Consider the following 19,853-nt stretch of genomic DNA (forward strand, 5'->3'; position numbering starts at 1 on the left):
AGGAATATATGTGTTCAGCTGACTACTGGAGTCAAAAGTAGGTGATGATTGATGTGCCTGGAGTATTATTTGTTCCTGCAAGGAGATCCTAAATATTCATTGGAAGGACTGATGCTGAAGCTGAAGCTTCAGCACTTTGGCCACCTGATGCGAAAAGCAGACTCACTGGAAAAGACCCTGATGCTGGGAAAGATTGAAGGCAGGAGGAGAAGCGGACGACCGAGGATGTTTGCAAGAGTCCTTGCCACGGGAGGACTCAGCTCTGAACAGGTTGGGGGAGTTCTTTCTCCAGCTTCTTCCTCCACTATTGATTAGTTTTGGCTGTTTGTTTCCTGTTTGTATTTCAGCCATGTTTATGTGGTCCACATCCTCCAGATTTCTCACTAAACCACAGTGATGTGTAGTAGTCCCTTAAATCTTTACTGTCCTCTACACCTGAGTTTTGTGGTTTTGTGGTTGTTGTTTGGCTGCACTAGGTCTTCACTGCTTTGCAGAGGCTTTCTCTGCTTGCAGCAAACAGGGACTACGCTTTGTTGCAGTATGTGGGCGTCTCATTGCAGTGGCTTCTCTTATTGTGCAGCACGGGCCCCAGGCTCCTGGGCTTCAGTAGTTGCAGCACTGAAGCAGCGGGCTTGGTAGTTGTGGCTTCAGGCTCTAGAGCATGGGCTCAGAAGTTGTGACACGTGGGTCTAGTCACTCCCCAGCACGTGAAATCTTCCCAGGCCGGGGATCGAGCCCATGTCCCCTGCATTGGCAGGTAGATTCTTAACCACTGGACACCAGGGAAGCCTGGCTTGGGGAATTTTGAGTATTACTTTGTGTTTTTCTCCCCCTTTTTTCCTTCATTTAGATGCCACCTTATTCATCAAAGGGAAACCAAAAGGCCCACTTTTTCATTCAGTTAAGTTCAGTCATGTCCGACTCTTTGTGACCCCATGGACTGCAGCGCGCCAGGCTTCCCTGTCCTTCACCCACTCCCGGAGCTTGCTCAAACTCATGTCCCTCAAGTTGGTGATGCCATCCAACCATCTCATCCTCTGTCATCAATCTTTGCCAACATCAGGGTCTTTTCCAATAAGTCAGTTCTTTGTATCAGGTGACCAAACTACTGGAGCTTCAGCTTCAGCATCAGTCCTTCCAATGAATATTCAGGAATGATTTCCTTTAAGATGGACTGGTTTGATCTCCTTGGTGTCCAAGGGACTCTCAAGAGTCTTCTCCAACACCACAGTTCAAAAGCATCAAATCTTCAGCACTCAGCTTTCTTTATAGTACAACTCTCACATCCATATATGACTATTAGAAAAACCATACCTTTGAGTTGATGGACCTTTGTTGGCAAAGTAATGTCTCTGCTTTTTAATATGCTGTCTAGGTGGGTCATAACTTTCCTTTCAAGGAGTAAGCATCTTTTAATTTCATGGCTGCAATCACCATCTGCAGTGATTTTGGAGCTCAAGAAAATAAAGTCTGTCACTGTTTCCATTGTTTCCCCATCTATTTGCCATGAAGTGATGGGACCAGATGTCTTGAACTTAGTTTTTTGAATGTTGAGTTTTAAGCCAACTTTTTCACTCTTTCACTTTTATCAAGAGGCCCTTTAGTTCTTCTTCACTCTCTGCCGTAAGAGTGGTGTCATCTGCATATCTGAGGTTACTGATATTTCTCCCGGCAATCTTGATTCCAGCTTGTGCTTCATCCAGCCCAGCATTTCTCATGATGTATTCTGCATATAAGTTAAATAAGCAGGGTGACAATAAACAGCCTTGATGTACTCCTTTCCCAACTTGGAACCAGTCTGTTGTTCCATGTCCAGTTCTAACTGTTGCTTCCTGACCTGCACAAAGATTTCTCAAGAGGCAGGCCAGGTGGTCTGGTACTCCCATCTCTTTAAGAATGTTCCACAGTTTGTTGTGATCCACAAAGTGAAAGGCTTTGGCATAGTCAATAAAGCAGAAGTAGATATTTTTCTGAAACTCTCTTGTTTTTTCGATGATCCAATGGATGTTGGCAATTTATTCTCTGGTTCCTCTGCCTTTTCTAAATCCAGCTTGAACATCTGTAAGTTGATGGTTCACATACTGTGAAGCTGGGCTTGGGGAATTTTGAGTATTACTTTGCTATCATGTGAGATGAGTGCAATTGTGCAGTAGTTTGAGCATTCTTTGGCACTGCCTTTCCTTGGGATTGGAATGAAAACTGACCTTTTCCAGTCCTGTGGCCACTGCTGAGTTTTCTAAATTTGCTGACATATTGAGTGCAGCACTTTCTTAGCATCATCTTTTAGGATTCAAAATAGCTCAATTGGGATTCCATCACGTCCGCTAGCTTGGTTCGTGGTGATGCTTCCTGTGGCCCACTTGACTTCGCATTCCAGGATGTCTGGCTCTAGATGATTATCTGGGTCGTGAAGATCTTTTTTGTATAGTTCTTCTGTGTATTCTTGCCACCTCTTCTTAATATCTTCTGCTTCTGTTAGGTCCATACCATTTCTGTCCTTTATTGTACCCATCTTTGCATGAAATGTTCCCTTGGTATCTCTAATTCTCTTGAAGAGATCTCTAGTCTTTTCCATTCCATTGTTTTCCTCTATTTCTCTACATTGATCACTGAGAAAGGCTTTCTTATCTCTCCTTGCTATTCTTTGGAACTCTGCGTTCAAAACTCTGGTGTTTTGGCTCCCTCCATATCTATCTATCTGTCCATCTATCTCTTTCTACCCATCCATTTATCCATCTATTTACTCATCTATCATTGCATCTACCTATCTGCACCTGTGTGCCCATCTCTATCTATCTGTCTAATTCCACCCGTCCAGGTCTCCTTCTGTCCATCTATATGTATGCTTCCTCTCTGCCTGTCTTCATTGATTTCAGCTAATGTTCTAAAGGACTTCTCTGGTGGCTCAGATGGTAAAGAATGTTCTAAAAACCTACGTCTTTCTTTCTGCCTTCTATTTTGGTTTTATTTTGTACTCTCTGTTCTTTTATCGGCAATAACTATTGATCTGATAGGGCTCTTGGTTACTTAATCTGTGCAGACAGGCTGTTAATTCAAACATGTCTTACTGTTTTTAACATCATCGTTCCTTTTTTCGTGTTTTAAATTCAGGCAACTATTTGAAGTAGATCCTAGAAATAAGCCATGTGATTCGTACATTCTCAGAATTCAAAAATTTCCAAGGAGCTTTTTGCTGCCTTTGTACTTGAGTGACAGCCTGACAGCATAATAAATCTATGATGAGCCGCCTTGTTCATACAGTTCATGAACATGAAGTTCATGAAGCTGCTTGTTGTCCCATTGTCTCTGGCTCTTCATCGTGTTTTCAGAGAAAGCAGAAGAGATTTTGCTTTGTCTTTTCAATATGAGCTCCTGTGCTCTGACTCAGAGGTTCGTGGGTTGCTAGAACCAAGGCCCAGAAAGAGACAGCGGAGGAGCAGGGCAGGCAGGACGTGAGCCTGGAGCCCTGGTGGCTGCATCAGGGCTGCCTGGGGGCAGCTCTCAAGACACACGTCCTCAGACCCTGGCAGCCAAGACTGCTGGGGACATGAGCTGGCAGGGAGCACTGGTGCATGACACCCCTCCCCACCTGGTCCCAGAGCAGGTGGGGGGGTTCAGACCCCCTCCTGGAAGCCAGGCGGGTCTGCAGGTTCCCCGTGACACCTATTTCCCTGTGTCTCCATCCTCCGGGTGCTCATGGTCCAGGCTTGTGTCCCAGGGTGATTTGGGGCCACGGAGAAGCCCCTGAGGATGACTGGGAACTTCTCCCTTGCTGGGGGTGACAGCGGCTTGCCCTCCTGCATGGGCACATGTTCCCAGGGTGGTGGGACGGTATCACCAGGCCAGGGGGTCAGGGGTGGCCAGGTGCCTCGGTGGGGTGGGGTGGGCATCTCAGCGGGGGCTTCTTAGGCTCATGACTGCCTCCTACTAGTCAGGGTGGGGGACTCACGCCCCCTTGCTGGGAGCCTGGGACCACTGTACACATTTTAAAGGTAGAAGCACGGACCCTCAGTTCTCAAAGTCCACCGTGGGTCACTGTCCCGTAATGCAGAATGTTCTGCGGCCCTGCCCCCACCCTCAGTGTTGCCCTGAGCTCTGGACAAGATGGGCCAGCCAGGAGGGGGCCACCTGGACAAAGGCAGCTGGCGGGACATGTGGTTGGGGGTGAGCTCATGCCGGGCGCACCTGCCGAGGAGGGGAGGGTAGTCCGTCAAGGCCGGGGAAGCTCTTGGGGGTCCCAGGAGAATCCAGTGGCGTCAGGGAGACAAAGGGCCACTAGGGCAGGGGGGACAGAGACCAGGACCCTGCCCAGGCCCAGCCTGGAGAGGAAATCTCATCCCTCTGGCCACCAGCACAGCTTCCCGAGGGCTGTGTAGTGTCCAAATATAGCACCCTGGCAGTCCTGCTTAATCCTAGGCTCAGACAGGCGTGTTCACCCGTGTCCTAGCGAGGACAGGGCCCTGGGCCCCGGCAGGCTGGGTGCGGCCGGCCGGGGACTTCACCCCGCTGGACCTGGGTGTCCATGCAGTGGTTCCAGGAGATCCCAGGGTGGCAGTGGGTCAGAGGGGTCCCACTGGCCTGGCCACCAGCGGGCACCACTCCTGGTGTCCTCAGACGCTGGAGCCGAGCACCGCAGGCGTAGTCACGGCCCACCTGCCCGGCCCTCGAAAGACCCACTTGCATTTGGAAACTGGAGCTTCCCTCCTCGCACCGCAGACTCCCGGAGCTGGGTCCTGCCGCGGCCCAATCTTGAGGAGGTGGCGAGCCCTGCTGCCCGCGGGGAGCCCGGCCTGGCAGCACCCAGCCGGTGTCTGGTGCCAGAGTGGCTGCTCTCAGAGCCAGGGATGGACTCCTCCCAGCCTGGGCAGAGAGGCCCAGACTCCTTCCTGCCCGGAGCGGAGCCCATGGAACAGGGGCGGTGGGGGAGGCCCCTCCCCAAGGGGGTTAGCGGTCTACACGGAGGAGGCAAGCAGACCCCGAGTCAGACCCCTGGGCTGGCCACCTCACTGCCCCCTTGGGCCACTTGCTCGGTCGCCTGCCCAGCTCCCTGGTCTGCAAGGCGGGGCGGAGTCTGGGCACCATGTGAATGGCCGCAGTGTGACCTGTCCTCTGAACAGCAGAGGGTTTCGCTGCCACAGGGATGGGGCATGTCCCCTCGGAGGTCACAGCCAGCTTTGGGGTGTGCGGGCCATGCACCCCAGCCTAAGTGAGTCCCGGCTCTGCGTGCCCACGGCTCCCTCTTAGTTACAAGGTGTCCATCGCCCAGGGGGCGAGACTGGGCCTGTCCTGCCCCAGGGCCCAGTGCCCACGTGCTCCAAGCAGGATCCCAGACCCCCTTGTGGACGTCAGACCAGCCCCACCTGCCACAGGGCATCCGGAGAGGCAGGTGCCTGCCCCCCTCAGTCTCTGCAGCCTTGGGTCCCCGGAGCGTGGTCTCCCCGCATGGCATCCAGCAGCCCCTCTGTCCCCTCTGGGCCTTCCTGCTCCTCCGTGTGGGTGCATCTCACAGGCTGGGCTCTGCTGAGGAAGCCTGCGGGCCGCCAAGGAGGGGGTGCTCTGTCTGCAGAGCCTGGAGAGGGAGCAGACGCCGTGTGGCCTGACCAGTGCCAAGCTCAGGACACCAGGGCTGGGTTGAGAGCTGCCCAGCGTGCTGGCAAAGCTCCAGGTTGTCCACCAAACTCTGGACATCTTCCAGAAACACAGGAAAATGGTGACGTCCTCAGTTGATAGCCGTCACCTTCAGTTCAGTTCAGTCGCTCAGTCATGTCCGACTCTTTGTGACTCCATGGACCACAGCACGCCAGGCCTTCCTGTCCATCACCAACTCCCAGAGCTTGCTCAAACTCGTGTACATTGAGTTGGTGATGCCATCCAACCATCTCATCCTCTGTCGTCCCCTTCTCTTCCTGCCTTCAATCTTTCACAACGTCAGGGTCTTTTCAAATGAGTCAGCTCTTCACATCAGGTGGCCAAAGTATTGGAATTTCAGCTTCAGCATCAGTCTTTCCAATGAACATTCAGCACTGATCTCCTTTAGGATGGACTGGTTGGATCTCCTTGCAGTCCAAGGGATTCTCAAGAGTCTTCTCCAACACCACAGTTCAAAAGCATCAATTCTTCAGTGCTCAGCTTTCTTTAGAGTCCAACTCTCACATCCATACATGACCACTGGAAAAACCATAGCTTTGACTAGACGGACCTTTGTTGGCAACGTAATGTCTCTGCTTTTTAATATGCTGTCTAAGTTAGTCATAACTTTCCTTCCAAGGAGTAAGCATCTTTTAATTTCATGGCTGCAATCACCATCTGCAGTGATTTTGGGGCCCACAAAAATAAAGTCAGCCACTGTTTCCACTGTTTCCCCATCTATTTCCCATGAAGTGATGGGACCAGATGCCATGATCTTAGTTTTCTGAATGTTGAGCTTTAAGCCAACTTTTGCACTCTCCTCTTTCACTTTCATCAAGAGGCTCTTTAGTTCTTCTTCACTTTCTGCCATAAGGGTGGTGTCATCCGCATATCTGAGGTTATTGATATTTCTCCCGGCAATCTTGATTCCAGCTTGTGCTTCCTCCAGCCCAGCGTTTCTCATGATGTACTCTGCATATAAGTTAAATAAGCAGGGTGACAATATACAGCCTTGACGTACTCCTTTTCCTATTTGGAACCAGTCTGTTGTTCCATGTCCAGTTCTAACGGTTGCTTCCTGACCTGCATACAGGTTTCTCAAGAGGCAGGTCAGATGGTCTGGTATTCCCACCTTTCAGAATTTTCCGCAGTTTGCTGTGATCCACACAGTCAAAGGCTTTGGCATAGTCAATAAAGCAGAAATAGATGTTTTTCTGGAACTCTCTTGCTTTTTCGATGATCCAGCGGATGTTGGCAATTTGATCTCTGTTTCCTCTGCCTTTTCTAAATCCAGCTTGAACATGTGGAAGTTCACGGTTCACTTATTGCTGAAGCCTGGCTTGGAGCATTTTGAACATTCCTTTACTAGCGTCACCTTGGTTGGGCGCTTTTCCCAGTGGGGGTCGGGGAGTGGGGACCGCCCCACAAGCACTGCCTTCCTGGCGGCCATCTCAGCCCTGGGCCTTCTGCCCAGTTAGATCCCACAGCTCAGAGACCCTGAGCCTCTTGCCTGAGGACACATAGCAGCTTCACAGGGCAGCTGGCTGAGGCAGAAGTGGAAACCCGGCTTCCTAAGCCCCGTGCCCTGCCTGGAGGAGGGGGCACCCTTCCAATCCCACCCAGGGCCCCCACACACAGCCTGGCCCCCACGTGGCTGCGCACCTTGCTTCCAGGCAGCCCCAACCGGTCTGGATGCCGAGTGAAGACTCAGCAAAGGGTGTCCCCGTCCTTCCCCAAGGTGCGCCTCCAGCTTACGGGATCTGAGGGGGTTTCTGTGGGGCTGATACACTGACAGCTCTGAGTGCAGAGACTGCAGCCTGTGCTTCTGAGAGGTGTGTGCCCCGGGGGCCTGGGACTCCCCGCTGCAGACCCCTATCCAGGCAGGGCCCCCAGCTGTCCCCAGGGCTCGTCTGTCCACACTGGGGTCCTGGAAGCCCAGACTGGAAGGGACGGTGACCCCCCAGAACCCCCTCCCTCTCAGCCCAGGCTCAGGGAACAAGGGCTCTGAGTGGCTCCTGGAGTCGCAGACAGGTCAGCCTCCTCCAAAGGGGCAAGGTGTGCCCCGTGCCGGGCCCGGGGTACAGCAGGGAACCCGAGGTCACACCCGGGCGGACAAACAGCACATGGGCGGCTGCAGCATCTGCAGGGATGGGGGAGACACGGGGGGCCCAGGGCCCGGAGGTCACGCTTAGGGGTGTATCCCCAAAGTACTGAGCTGGAGACAGGAGTGTCTGCAGGCAGGTGGCGAGGCGGCTGGGGACATCAGATGAAGGGGTCCCCCCTTCTGTCCCTGCTGTAGACTAGGGCTGGGAGGACCGCTTCCTCCGGAATAGGAAATGCAAAATCCGGCCTGAGGGTCACGGAGCGGGTTGTTCCTAAGTGGGTCCTGAGAGGTGGCTGGAAATAAGACCGCGTGAGAGGAAACAGGCTCAGAAATTCCCCAAAGTCTCCCTCCCCTTTGTCTGCAAGACAAGAGGCTCTAGGCAGGCAGGTGGGAGGGAATCCTGGGGACTCAGCACCTGTCTGTACTGAGTGGGTCGCCCCTCTGAGCAGCACCTCCCAAGCTCCATGGACCCCAGAACACTGCTGGCATTTGCCTTGGTAGAATGTCTCAGGGGTGGGACAGTCAGGCTGGCTCTGGGCCAGGAGAAGAGAGACTGAATGTGCAAAAGACAGAGGAGCTGAAGCCAGAGGCCCGGGGTGAGAGGGGTCGGTGAGAATGGAGCCAGAGAGGGCTTGTCCAAGAGGGCGGGGGTCCCGCCGTCTTCCCCGACCCCCGGGCTCCCTCTGCTAACTGATGGAACCTCCAGACGCGCTGGGGGTGTCTCCTGAGGGGCAGAGAAACACCGGCCTGGCTCCGCTTCTCTTCCTCTTCTTACCTTGAACAGCCCCCCTTCCAGGATTCTTTTTTCTCTGCTTTATTCATATCATTCATTTTCCGAGAACGGCATTCGTCCACCTCACTCAGCAAGTGCCGGCGGTCCGGGAGGCACCGTTTAGCCAGGGAGCCAGGGAAGGTGGGGGACAGAACTGACCTCTGCCATTCAGGCTTGTATGAAGCCTGTCACACTGTTTGTTTATTGACCCGGGAGTATTAGGGGGCACCTCCTAGTATGTGTCATTCCTGGACAGACACGGAGCTCGCGGTTCCCAGTGCTCCCAGGGAGACGGGTTTGCCCAGATGTCAGGAGTCCCTGTTCTACAGCAGACAGAGATCCACTGGAGTGGGAACCTAGGAAACACCTACAAGAGTGCATTTGCACACCATGGGCATGCTGACTGCAAAGCGTCCCTGGAGAGGTGTCCTGTGGGTCAGCCCTAGGCTGGCAGCAATGCATGAAGACTCCTATCACTTGGTCTCGGTGGATTTTTCCAGCTGCGTGGGATCTCTCTGATCTCCCTAGTTTAGGGAGGGCCCATAGCAAGTCCTTGGGGTCCAGGTGAGCCCAGGTACACTGTTGGCTCGGGTCCCACCAGCCCAACATATGTTTGCAGGTGACTCCAGAGTTTGAAGGGAAATGTTTTCAATCCAACCATCAACAGGACTTCTTATACGCTCCCCGCAACATCAAGAAAAACAAAAGATGCCCCGTCCTGTGCTGCCTCTAGGCACCACGGGTCCGGGGAACAGTCCCCCAGGTGGGCTAGGTTATCCCCCCGAGGGCCACTCGGCCCCTCCTGTCTGTGGTCGGAGGCCCTTTGCAGAGATGAGCTGGCCTAGCACACTGGCTCCAAGCCTGGAGCCTGATGTAGGAAGGGCCAGCCCGTGGCTTTCTGCTACCAGCGGAAATGGCCTGGTGAGCTGTCAGCCCCTCCCAATTTTGGAAAGGTCCTGCAGTGACTATTTATGAAATCTTGGGTGGGAGCGAAGGTGGAAACCACCAGGGAGGAGATAGACCTGGTCACCTAAAACATAAATGGCTTCCTAACTGTGATGAAAATGCCTCAATAGCAAATGTGATGTTTGCTATTCGTTTGAGAGATTTTTGTTTTTAACCACATTAAAAAGAACTTCTTTGTGCTTTACAAAGTTGGGCTTTTTTTAAAATCAGAAATGAATGTTCAGTTTTATCAAACGCCTTTGCAACATGTTTCAAAACAATTGCTGCTTTCCTTTGACAAATTGAAGTATGACTTTATAGTAATAGCACTGAAGCCTTCCTGAAATAAACCCACTTTATTCTATACAGCTAGCTTAAAATTGCTAGTGTGTGATAAAGGACATCTGTGTCTATTTATAAGTGAAAGTGAACATCTGTTGCATGTGCCTGCCTGTTCCGAAGCACGTGGGTGGGCCATTGTAAGAGGTTTGGGATCAGGCTTTTTTGTTAACTTTTTCAAAGAACTGAGAAGCTTGACATCTTTTTCTGTGACCTTAAGAATCTGAAAGAACTGCCTGAGTCTAGCACCTTTTGTGAAAGTAATTCTTTAGCAATTTTTTTCTTTTTTCCTCTCAGATTTTCTACTTTATAAGTCAAGATCTCATCATTTATAATTTCCCCCAAAGCATTCCCATTCATCAAAGACTCTCCAATTTTTAACATACATGTTTTGCATGTTAGTCTATCACACTTTTTCTAATCTTTTATCTGTGGTTTTGTATGTTGGTGTTTTCTCTGCTTTTTTTCTGAATCATCCAGAAATGTGATCATTTCATTGTAGCTATTTTTCTAAAGAATCAACTGCTGAATTTACTTATTCATTTTTATGTTTTTTAAAAAATCAATAAATATTAGTTTTCAATAATTATTAATGCATTTAAATTATTTGCCCTTTGGAGAGATCTATTTTGTGGTTCTTTATTTAAATGTCTTGATTTGGATTCTTACTTCATTTATTTTCATTTATTTTTAGTAATAATAAGATAAACTACAACTGCAGATTTTTCTCAAAATTCAGTTTTGCCTTGATTTCATTAATTTTTATATGCACTGTTGCCATTATTTTTTCTTAACAACCTATAATTGAATTTTTAAATCCCATTTGACCTTGAAATTATATAAGAGTGATCTTTCATTTCTAGGGGTTCATTTTTTTTTTTTTATCCTTTTCTTACTAATTTCTAGCTTCTGATATTGTAGTCAAAGACTTAAAATCTCCACTTTGAGAATTTATCAGGTTTTCCTTTGTGGCCTAAATAGGATCCCGGGACTTTTAAAAAGCTTGTTGATTCTTTGCAGGATAGAAACTTCCTCATATAGTCACTGAAATCAGGTTTATTAAATTTAATTTTCATTTTTATACTAGTTACTATTCACTGAACCTGGATAGGTGTGTTACAGCCCCTCACAAGAAGAGTCTGTCATGATTACTCACAGCAGTAGGCTGTCTGGACCCTGCAGGACCTGTGACAACGCCCTTCTCCGCGAGAACGCCCCTCTCTCCCCCGTTACCAGGTTACCGGGTTACCAGGTTACAGTCTTCTGCGCTGGATTGTGCTCCAACGCCCCCGCCGTCCTCTCACGTCTCCAGGCAGATCTGTCTCTTTCTCTTCCTTCTGCTTTTGTTTCTCTTGCCTTTGAGATGACTGCTATGCCAGGATGAGTGGGGCTTTGTTTTTCCCTACACTCTCCCTGCCCTCCTGGTGTTTGCAGTCTAGTTACCGAGACCAACAGTGAGAGAATAATCCCAAGTTAAACGTTCAGGTACCAAGAAGGACACAGCTGTGAAGGAAAATCCTACTTTGCTGGGGATCCTAACGAGGTTGAAGCATCAGAAAAAAGGCCTGTTTGAGGAAGTGACATCTGAGGGACATGCAGATGCTAGCATTGTGACTACCGGGTGAACAGTCTTCCATGTAGAAAGTGCAGCATGTGCAAAGGTCCTGAGGCAGGAACACCAGCCAGGCAGGGTGGCCAGGGAGAGGGAGGGGGGACAGTTGAGAGTGGAGAGGTGTGGGCTGCATGCGGGCTTTTGAATGCAGTGCAGGTACAGGGGGGAAGCATTGAAGGTATGAAGCAAGGGCGAGTGGGTGTGGGCAGTGGGCTGAGGCTGGAGAGCGCAGAGGCCAGGGCTGTGGCCCCAAAAGCTGATGGTGGACAGAGCCCAAGCTGCGGAGGAGGAAGTTGATGGCTGCCCTTGGACTGCAAGGAGATCCAGCCAGTCCATCCTAAAGGAAATCAGTCCTGAATATTCATTGGAAGGACTGATGCTGAAGCTGAAACTCCAATACTTTGGCCACCTGATGTGAAGAGCTAACTCATTGGAAAAGACCCTGATGTTGGGAAAGATTGAAGGCCGAAGGAGAAGGGGATGACAGAGGATGAGATGGTTGGACGGCGTCACCGACGCACTGGACATGAGTTTGACTAAAGTCTGGGAGTTGATGATGGACAGGGAAGCCTGGTGTGCTGCACTCCATGGGGTGGCAAAGAGTCAGACCTGACTGAGCGACTGAACTGAACTGACTGAACTGCTAAGCTGAGTAGGGGGAGGAAAAGAGGCACAGAGATGCCCTCACCCCTGGCCCACAATCAGTGCAGAGAAATGAAAGCTGGTCAGAGTGACGGGGCTGCAGGAGGGGAGGGGACCCCTGGGAATGGGGGCGATCCGAGGCAACTCAGAGAGGGCAAGGCTTCCCAGCCAGGGATGAGAGATGGGGCGAAGCCGGGGGCACCCCGAGAGTCAGGTGCGTGGACAGCCCGCTGTGCCCAGGACCAAGGTTTCAGATGGGGGTGAGGATGTCAAGGGTGTTGGAGGCTACAGCCCACAAGGCCCAGCAAGGAGAGAAGCAGCCCCGCAGAGCTCGGAGGACCCTCACCGGGCGGGGAGGGCCAGTGACCGCTGCTGATGGAGCGAGAAGACAGAGAGCCCTGAGGGAGAGACGGGGCGGGGTGCAGGGTGCTGACTGCGTGGGAGGGGGTCCCTGGGGCAGAGGTCAGGGGAGGAGGGACCAGGGAGAGGCGGTCCCCGAGGAGGGGGCGCCATCTGGTGGCCTCGTCCTTCTGGCAAGGAGGGTCCTGGGAGCAGGGGGCCCTTGGGCCCCTGGGGCTGGCAGCCGGTGAGGGGATGGATGCCAAGGGGGTCCTGCCCTCGGGGCCCTCCCAGCCCCCAGGTCTGGACGCCCCTCGGAAACTGGTTATCTCATCCCCACAGCATCCCCGTGGAACCCGAGAGGAGGCGAGGGCCCGCTGGTCGGCTGCACCCCCGAAATGCCGCCTCCTTGTATCTCTCCGAGGGGTCTGCCCCCTCACCCCAACTACAGCCTGGAGCAGAGCTGCCCACCCTCCGGAGGGAGGAGAGGTGAATCCCAGAGCTCCTTCCCACCCCTGGAGCGTCCTCGGGGGCAGAACCCCCGTGCTGAAAGCAGAAGGTGGGAGAGGGGGCATCCCCAAGGTGATCCCCGGGCCGGGATTGACCCCACCCAAGTCGGGCAGAGGTTAGGCGAGTGGATGGAAGGAAGGCCACAGGCTGCGGGCCTGCTGGATGGGGCGGGGGTCTGCAGGACGCCGGAGGAGCCCTGGGCCACCGCAGCCCCTCGGAGCCCTGGGCGGTGCCAGACGTGGAGAAGCCACGCCCCCAGCAAGGTGCCACCCGCCGGGCAGGGGGCCTGAGGGTGCCCGCGCCCCCCACCCCCTGCCAGCCCGGCTCCCAGCTCGCACTCAGTCCTCCCAACTGCTTGGGATTCAGAGCGTTCCCTGCGCCAGAGGCTAAGGAGACGTGCTCCCCACGGCTGCAAATGCAGGGAGCTTCAGTGTCCAGCCTTCTACAGGCCTTTTAAAAAGTACAATTATAAAAACAATATGTGCTTGTAGAGAAAACGTGGAAAAATCCCTCCAAAAGCGGAGATAACAGAATAAAAGTCCACACCCTCTAGTGGTGACAGCTCCTCCTAACGTTCTGGGCTCTTCCCCTCCTGCACAGACCACTTTATGCTGAAACCACACTGTCTGTATCATTTGGTCTCCACGGCTTCTTCTGTTGAACATTTTAACATAAATATTTTCTTCCTGAATATCATTTTTACAGCCACATAGCAGAGGCTCTTGTAAGCAACTTTAGTCACTGGCCTATTGTTTGCTCTTTTTCATAATTACACATCTGTTGGGGACATCTTCTCGAATGACTTTGGTCTACATTTCATGTTATTAATTTAGGAAAATTCCCAGAAATAGAATTCCTGACTGAAAGGGTATCCATGATTTTGAAGGTCTCCAGACATAATTGCCAAATAGCTTTTCAGGAAACTTCTACTAGTTTATCTTCTATTTGTAAAGATACAAACACCTGCTTCATTTCACTGTACCTTCACCAGCATTGCATATTCTCATTTTGAAAATGGATTCTGTTTGGATGTTTGCTTCTTTCTTCCTTAAAAGTGAGGTTAAACAAATTTTTTTTTCAGATGCTTGTTAGCCATTTGTATTTCTAGAACTATTCAGCCAAAAGCTGAATGAGTATCCCTCCTTGTGTCTTGGACTCACCCACACACCTCCCTATGTGTCTAACCACCCCCCACATCAGTCTGGGAAAAAAACCCTGACGCTGGGAAAGACTGAGTGAGAAGAGAAGGGGAACAACAGAGGATGAGACGGTTGGATGGCATCACCAACTCGATAGACGTGAATTTGAGCCAACTCCGGGAGACGGTGAAGGACAGGGAAGGCTGGGGTGCTGCAGTCCGTGGGGTCGCAAAGAGCTGGGCAGGACTTGGTGACTGAACAACAACGACACATCAGTCTAGCATTTAGACAGGCTCCCCAGGCCGGCCTCAAATGGGCCCCAGTCGCCTTCATGTGCCCCAGCTGCCAGAGTGCCTGGTGGTGGCACCTCCCCTACAACCAGCAGGTATGTAAAGCTGCTGGAAGCCACCAGGCTGTGAACTGTCCTGGGGAGATGGAATCCAAAACTGGTCCAGAGAAAGTGAACCAAACTAGTGGTTCCTCCTCAGTATCCTGAAGGAAATCAGTCCTGAATATTCATTGGAAGGACTGATGCTGAAGCTGAAGCTCCAATACTTTGGCTACCTGATGTGAAGATCTGACTCATTGGAAAAGACCCTGATGCTGGGAAAGACTGAAGTCAGGAGGAGAAGGGGATGACAGAGGAGATGGTTGGATGGCATCACCAACTCAATGGACATGAGTTTGAGCAAGCTCCAGGAGATGGTGAAGGACAGGGAAGACTGGCATGCTGCAGTCCACGGGGTTGTAAAAAGTCGGATATGACTTAGCAACTGAACGAAAACAGTAAGTCTTGGATGGGGGAGATGAGGCCCTGGGATCACTCAGCATGAGAGATGGAGCTGGATTTGAACCTCATTAGAACAGAACTCATTAGTTCTGCAGGGCACCAGGGCCCATACTCAGACACTCCACAATCAGGACCAGTCAGTCCTGATGCTGGTTGGTGTCCCCAGAGCAGACAAATCCCCTGTGGGCAGCGGCAGACCCCTTCTTGTCAACAAGTAAATAATCGTCAAGTGCGATGCCAGGAGCCTTGACTTGGTGGGACCCAGACACACTGGAAACTTCCACCACAGCGCTCAGGAACATTCCAAGCAAAGTTCACGTGGGGGCCCAGAATAGAAAGTCCTGGCCAAAAAAGGATAATGATTCTATTACATGAGAACTGAAAATAGAGGGTTAAAGCAAGAATATTTCTTCATGATTATTTTGGCCCCTTCAGTCGGTACAATGTTCTTTTGAACAGAAGAATGTCTGTACTCTGGAGGGAATTCTTGTATCACATCCTTGCTGACAGAGCTCACAATATTTATTGAGAGTTTCAGCTGTCACTTCTGTATAAATAAACAGGATGAAGTGGGCAGCCGACTCCGCATGAGGGATATTTTTAGACAGGGGTTGGTGGGGGGAGGGATGGCTTTGCAGACTGGAAGGATATTTCAAGGAGAAAGTGCTTGGCCCCAGAATGGCCCATCACTGGCTCAGCCTCAACATGTGCCCAATCTGTGGTCCCTGGTGTCACCGTTTCCTGGGTCAGGGGTTCTTCCCATTCTGGCAATGCCTCCTTCAAGGGACATCCCAGCTCTATTCCTCAGGCGGAACACAGGGGACAACATTTAGCACTGACTCTGTCACTGTTTTTATTATTATGAACATGGGTTTGGGTAGACTCCGGGAGTTGGTGATGGACAGAGAGGCCTGGCGTGCTGCAATTCATGGGGTCGCAGAGAGTCGGACACGACTGAGCGACTGAACTGAACTGAACTGTCACTGTGTCTGCACAACGCCTAAAACTACCGGTCAATTTGATGGGTCTGAGGTGGGGAAGAAGACGACCATTCAAACCAGGGTTTGTAATGCGCAGCCCTGTAGGTGGCCAACCACAAGCTCAAAAGGCTGGTCTTCGGTTTTTAATGATGCCTGACACACTTTCACCTACCTTGCACCGGGCTCCTTTCTTGACGTAAGAAAACAACAGTTCATTTCTTCACTATGAGACCCAGTCTGTCCTGACTTCCTGCAGCTTCTTCCACTTCCATTTTCTGCTTGGAACCTGAGTCCTTGTTCTCTTAGAAAAACCACATACCCCTGTGGGCACGGCTCCTGCATACCCTCCACTTCTGCCCACTCCATCCATTTAGATGGTCATGTGGACTGAGGGAGGCCTTGTATGCACGTGGGGTCATGGCCTACAGGACAAGCAGGGCAGAAAAAGCAGTGACCTAGCAATCGAGAGACCATATGATAGGAGCTGTGGTAGAGGGGTGCTCGGGTGTTGGAGGGACCCCAGCCTTTTCCCTTCGGCTCTTCAATACCTGCCTGAGTGTCTCCTCAATGTTGATTTATGGCCTCTGCTCCTCGTACTCATTTCCTGTCCTAAAATAAGGAAAAGCATATTTGATGAATCTTCATTTTACTGGGAGGAACTCTCCATTTCTTTGTGTGGGTCCAGAGTTCCTTCTGTTATATTCTTTTGACTGAAGAACTTTAACATGTCTTGTAGCACAGGTCTGCTGACCATGAATGCTATAAGCTTTTTTCTAAAAATGTCTTTATTGCAAGCTCATATTTCAAAGATATCTTTGCTGAGTAAAGGATTCTGGGCAGACGGGGGTTTGTGGCCTTTCCTTCTACCCCTTCCCCACACCCACCTAGGGCTTGAAAAATGCCACCCATTGTCTTCTGGCTTGCAAAGTCCCAGGAAGATGTCTGCTGTAGTTCACATCACACACTCCTCTGTAGATGCCTTTTTTTTTCCTGAATGAGTCCAGGTTTTTTTCTTTCTTCACCATTAATTTTCAGCAGTTTGACTTTAATGTCTAAGTGGCTGTTGTTGCTGTTGCTTTGCTTTTTTGTTCTGTTTGGGGGGAGGGGTGTCTCTGGCCTTCTTGGGTTTATGGTTTTTCATCTCATTATTTTTGGAAAATTCTCAACCATTATCTCTTAAATATTTCTTCGGCCCCATTCCTTCTCCTTTTGGAACTCCAATTACAAGTTGGCAATGACATCATTAATAGTGCTCTTAATTCGTCACAGCTATCAGAGGTTCTTTGTTTTTCTTTTTGGTTCAGCTTGGGTAATTTCTATTAGATGGCTTGCCTGGTGGCTCAGATGGTAAAGCATCTGCCTGCAATGCGGGAGACCCGGGTTTGATCCCTGGGTTGGGAAGATCTCCTGGAGAAGGAAATGGCAACCCACTCCAGTATTCTTGCCTGGAGAATCCCACGGACGGAGGAGCCTGGTGGGCTACAGTCCATGGGGTCGCGAAGAGTCGGACACGACTGAGCGACTTCACTTTCACTTTTTTCACTTTCACTTTCTATTGACCCATCTTCAAGTTCACTAGTTCTTTCCTCGGATGCCAAGTCTCATCAAAGATGGACTCTCTGATACTGTGGGGTTCCCTCACCCAGCATTTCTCTTTGGCTTTCTTACATTTCCATCTCTGCTGAAATTCTGTTTGTGCCTATTGTCTACTTTCTCAACTAGACCCTTTATCATACTAATATTTTTAAGTCCTTGTATGATAGTTACCATATCTGGGTCATCTCTGAGTCAGATTCTGTTGATTGTTTTATCTTTTGACAGCAAGTCCTAATGTTTTATTGAATGCTGAACTTGCATGTTTAGAAGAGAAGAGATTGAGACAAATAGTATTTACATCTGGAAACTGTTAAGCCTCTTGTGTCAGGCTGTTATTATAGGATTTACGTTGATCTTGTGAGGAGTTGAGCTGGGTCTGGGATTTGTTGTTGCTATGGTTTCCTTCAGAGCATGATAGACTTCTAAGACCTCAATGGGTTCCCATTGCCTTGTGCTTAGGGTGGGGCTAGAGAATTTTTGTCTGTGTACTGTGTCCCACCCTGCACACCTGTGCCACAGAGTAGGTCTCTCTATCCCTCCCTGTGGGTTATTCTATGCCAGATTTATCTTGGTAGAGGAAGGGTTCCCTTGTCATGGTCTAGTCTCAGCTCAGAAAAGCCCTGTGGAGAGCTTTTTCAACCTCCTCCCTGTGGCAGCCAGACTCTGCCCTGTATCTGTGGGGGCTTGGGTGGGAGATTCCTGTCCCTCCCTCAGTGGTGTGATGTCCTGCAGGTTCCTAGGTCCAGAATGCTTTCCTGCTGTCCTCCCAAGGGAAAAGAGCTTTTCCCACCCTTCTCCCAACCATGGTGTGTCTTCTTGTGCCCTGGGGCTGACGGCTGTGCCATCCCTCCCTCGGCAGCTCAGAGCTTAGCTTCCTGGAGATAAGGGTCTGGGCAGGCTTCAGTCCTGTTCAGCTACAGCCACAGAGACTTGAATAGGTAAATGCACTCCCATGTTCAAAGCAGCAGAATCTGTTCATTGGGATCAGTTTTTCTCATCCTGCAGGAGCCCAAGGCAGTGTTGCTGCTTATGTGAAAAGGGTTTGGGAAATGTGTGGTGTTCGTGCCTGCCCCTAACCTTTCTCACGAGCTCCCCCTAGAGCCTCATGGGAAAGAGCAAAGAGTCACGGAACTACCAGTGCCCCTGGGGCCCCAGGAATTCCCGACTGGCCCCCCAGCCCCCACTGAACCCTGGGCAGCTCATACAGCTGGTACAGCAGCTGCATCCTCCTCACACCGCCTTGCTCCTCCCTGAAACTCAAGTTACATTGCTGACTTGCAGTCTCCACTCTCTGACGGACTCAAGAACATCTATGACTTTGTAGTTTCTTCAGCTTTGTTGGTTGTCGTTCAAGAGGAATCAGCACTCTGTTTTGCTTTTTCCATCCTAAGCAGAAGCAGAAGTGATACCTTCTGGAAACTACATTTTCATTTCCTCAACATTGAATCTTCATTTATTTTTAAAAAATTGACTCAAAAAATTAAACACAGACTTGTAATACGATCCAGAAATTCCTGGCTTCTGAATATGCAGCTGAAAGAATTGAAAGCAGAGACTTGAATAGGTAATTAAACTACATAAACTGCTACATAAACTCCCATATTCAAAGTAGCAGCACTTGTCACAACAGTTAAAACATAGAAGCAACCCAAACGCCCATCAATGAGCAGATAAACAAAATGAAGCATGTACAAGCAGTATATTATTCAGCCTTAAACAGGAAGGGAACCCTGCCATGTGCGACACCATGGATGAACCTGAATTCTGTTCAGTGAAATAAGCCAATCACAAAAGGGCAAAGAGTGTACGCGCCCACTTATGTGAGCTACCTGGAGTCATCAGATTTCACAGAGATAGAAGGCAGGAGTTGCCCGAGACTGGAGGGAAGACAGGCGTGAGTGTTTAATGGGGACAGATTTTCTGTTTGGGAATGACGTGGTTCTGGAGATGGATGGTGGCGATGGTTGCACAACAATGCCGCTATACTTAATGCCACAGGACTATACAGTTAAAAAGGGTTGAAATGGTAAATTTCATGTTATTTATATTTTAGCATAATTTAGAAAAAAATGTATCGGTTCTTGGCATGTGCCAGGGACTCTTCTAGGCACTGGGATTACAGAAGTGAACAAACAGAAAACATCCCTGTGCTCATGGTGTTTACACTCAATAAGCAAAACAAGAATGCATAACCTGCTAGAGTGAAGGGGGACAGCGCCGTGGCACACTTCCAGAGAGTGGGAAGATGAGGGGTTGGGGTGAAGGTAGGGTGGGAAGCCTCACGACGAGTCCTGTGGACTGCTGGGGGAGCTTCCAGGTTGGGGTGGTCTGCATGGGGTGATGGGGATGGCAAAGGGCTCAAAGGGCTGAAGCTCATTTTTCCAGACTTCCTCTGAAGATGCTTGGCTGGTTCACCTTCTAGTCTGCCCTTGGTGTGACATCGTAGCTCCTAGAATC

At 50.5% G+C, this 19,853-nt stretch overlaps 1 protein-coding gene across 1 annotated transcript in view; it reads left to right on the top strand.

Moving 5' to 3' along the window:
• RAMP1 (receptor activity modifying protein 1) overlaps positions 1-19,853 on the top strand; it is a 41,790-nt gene that overhangs the window by 21,106 nt on the left and 831 nt on the right. The window lies entirely within an intron of this gene.

Source organism: Giraffa tippelskirchi, chromosome 5 (genome assembly GCF_054371585.1).
Source record: "Giraffa tippelskirchi isolate mGirTip1 chromosome 5, T2T-mGirTip1v1.2.pri, whole genome shotgun sequence".
NCBI lineage: Eukaryota > Metazoa > Chordata > Mammalia > Artiodactyla > Giraffidae > Giraffa > Giraffa tippelskirchi.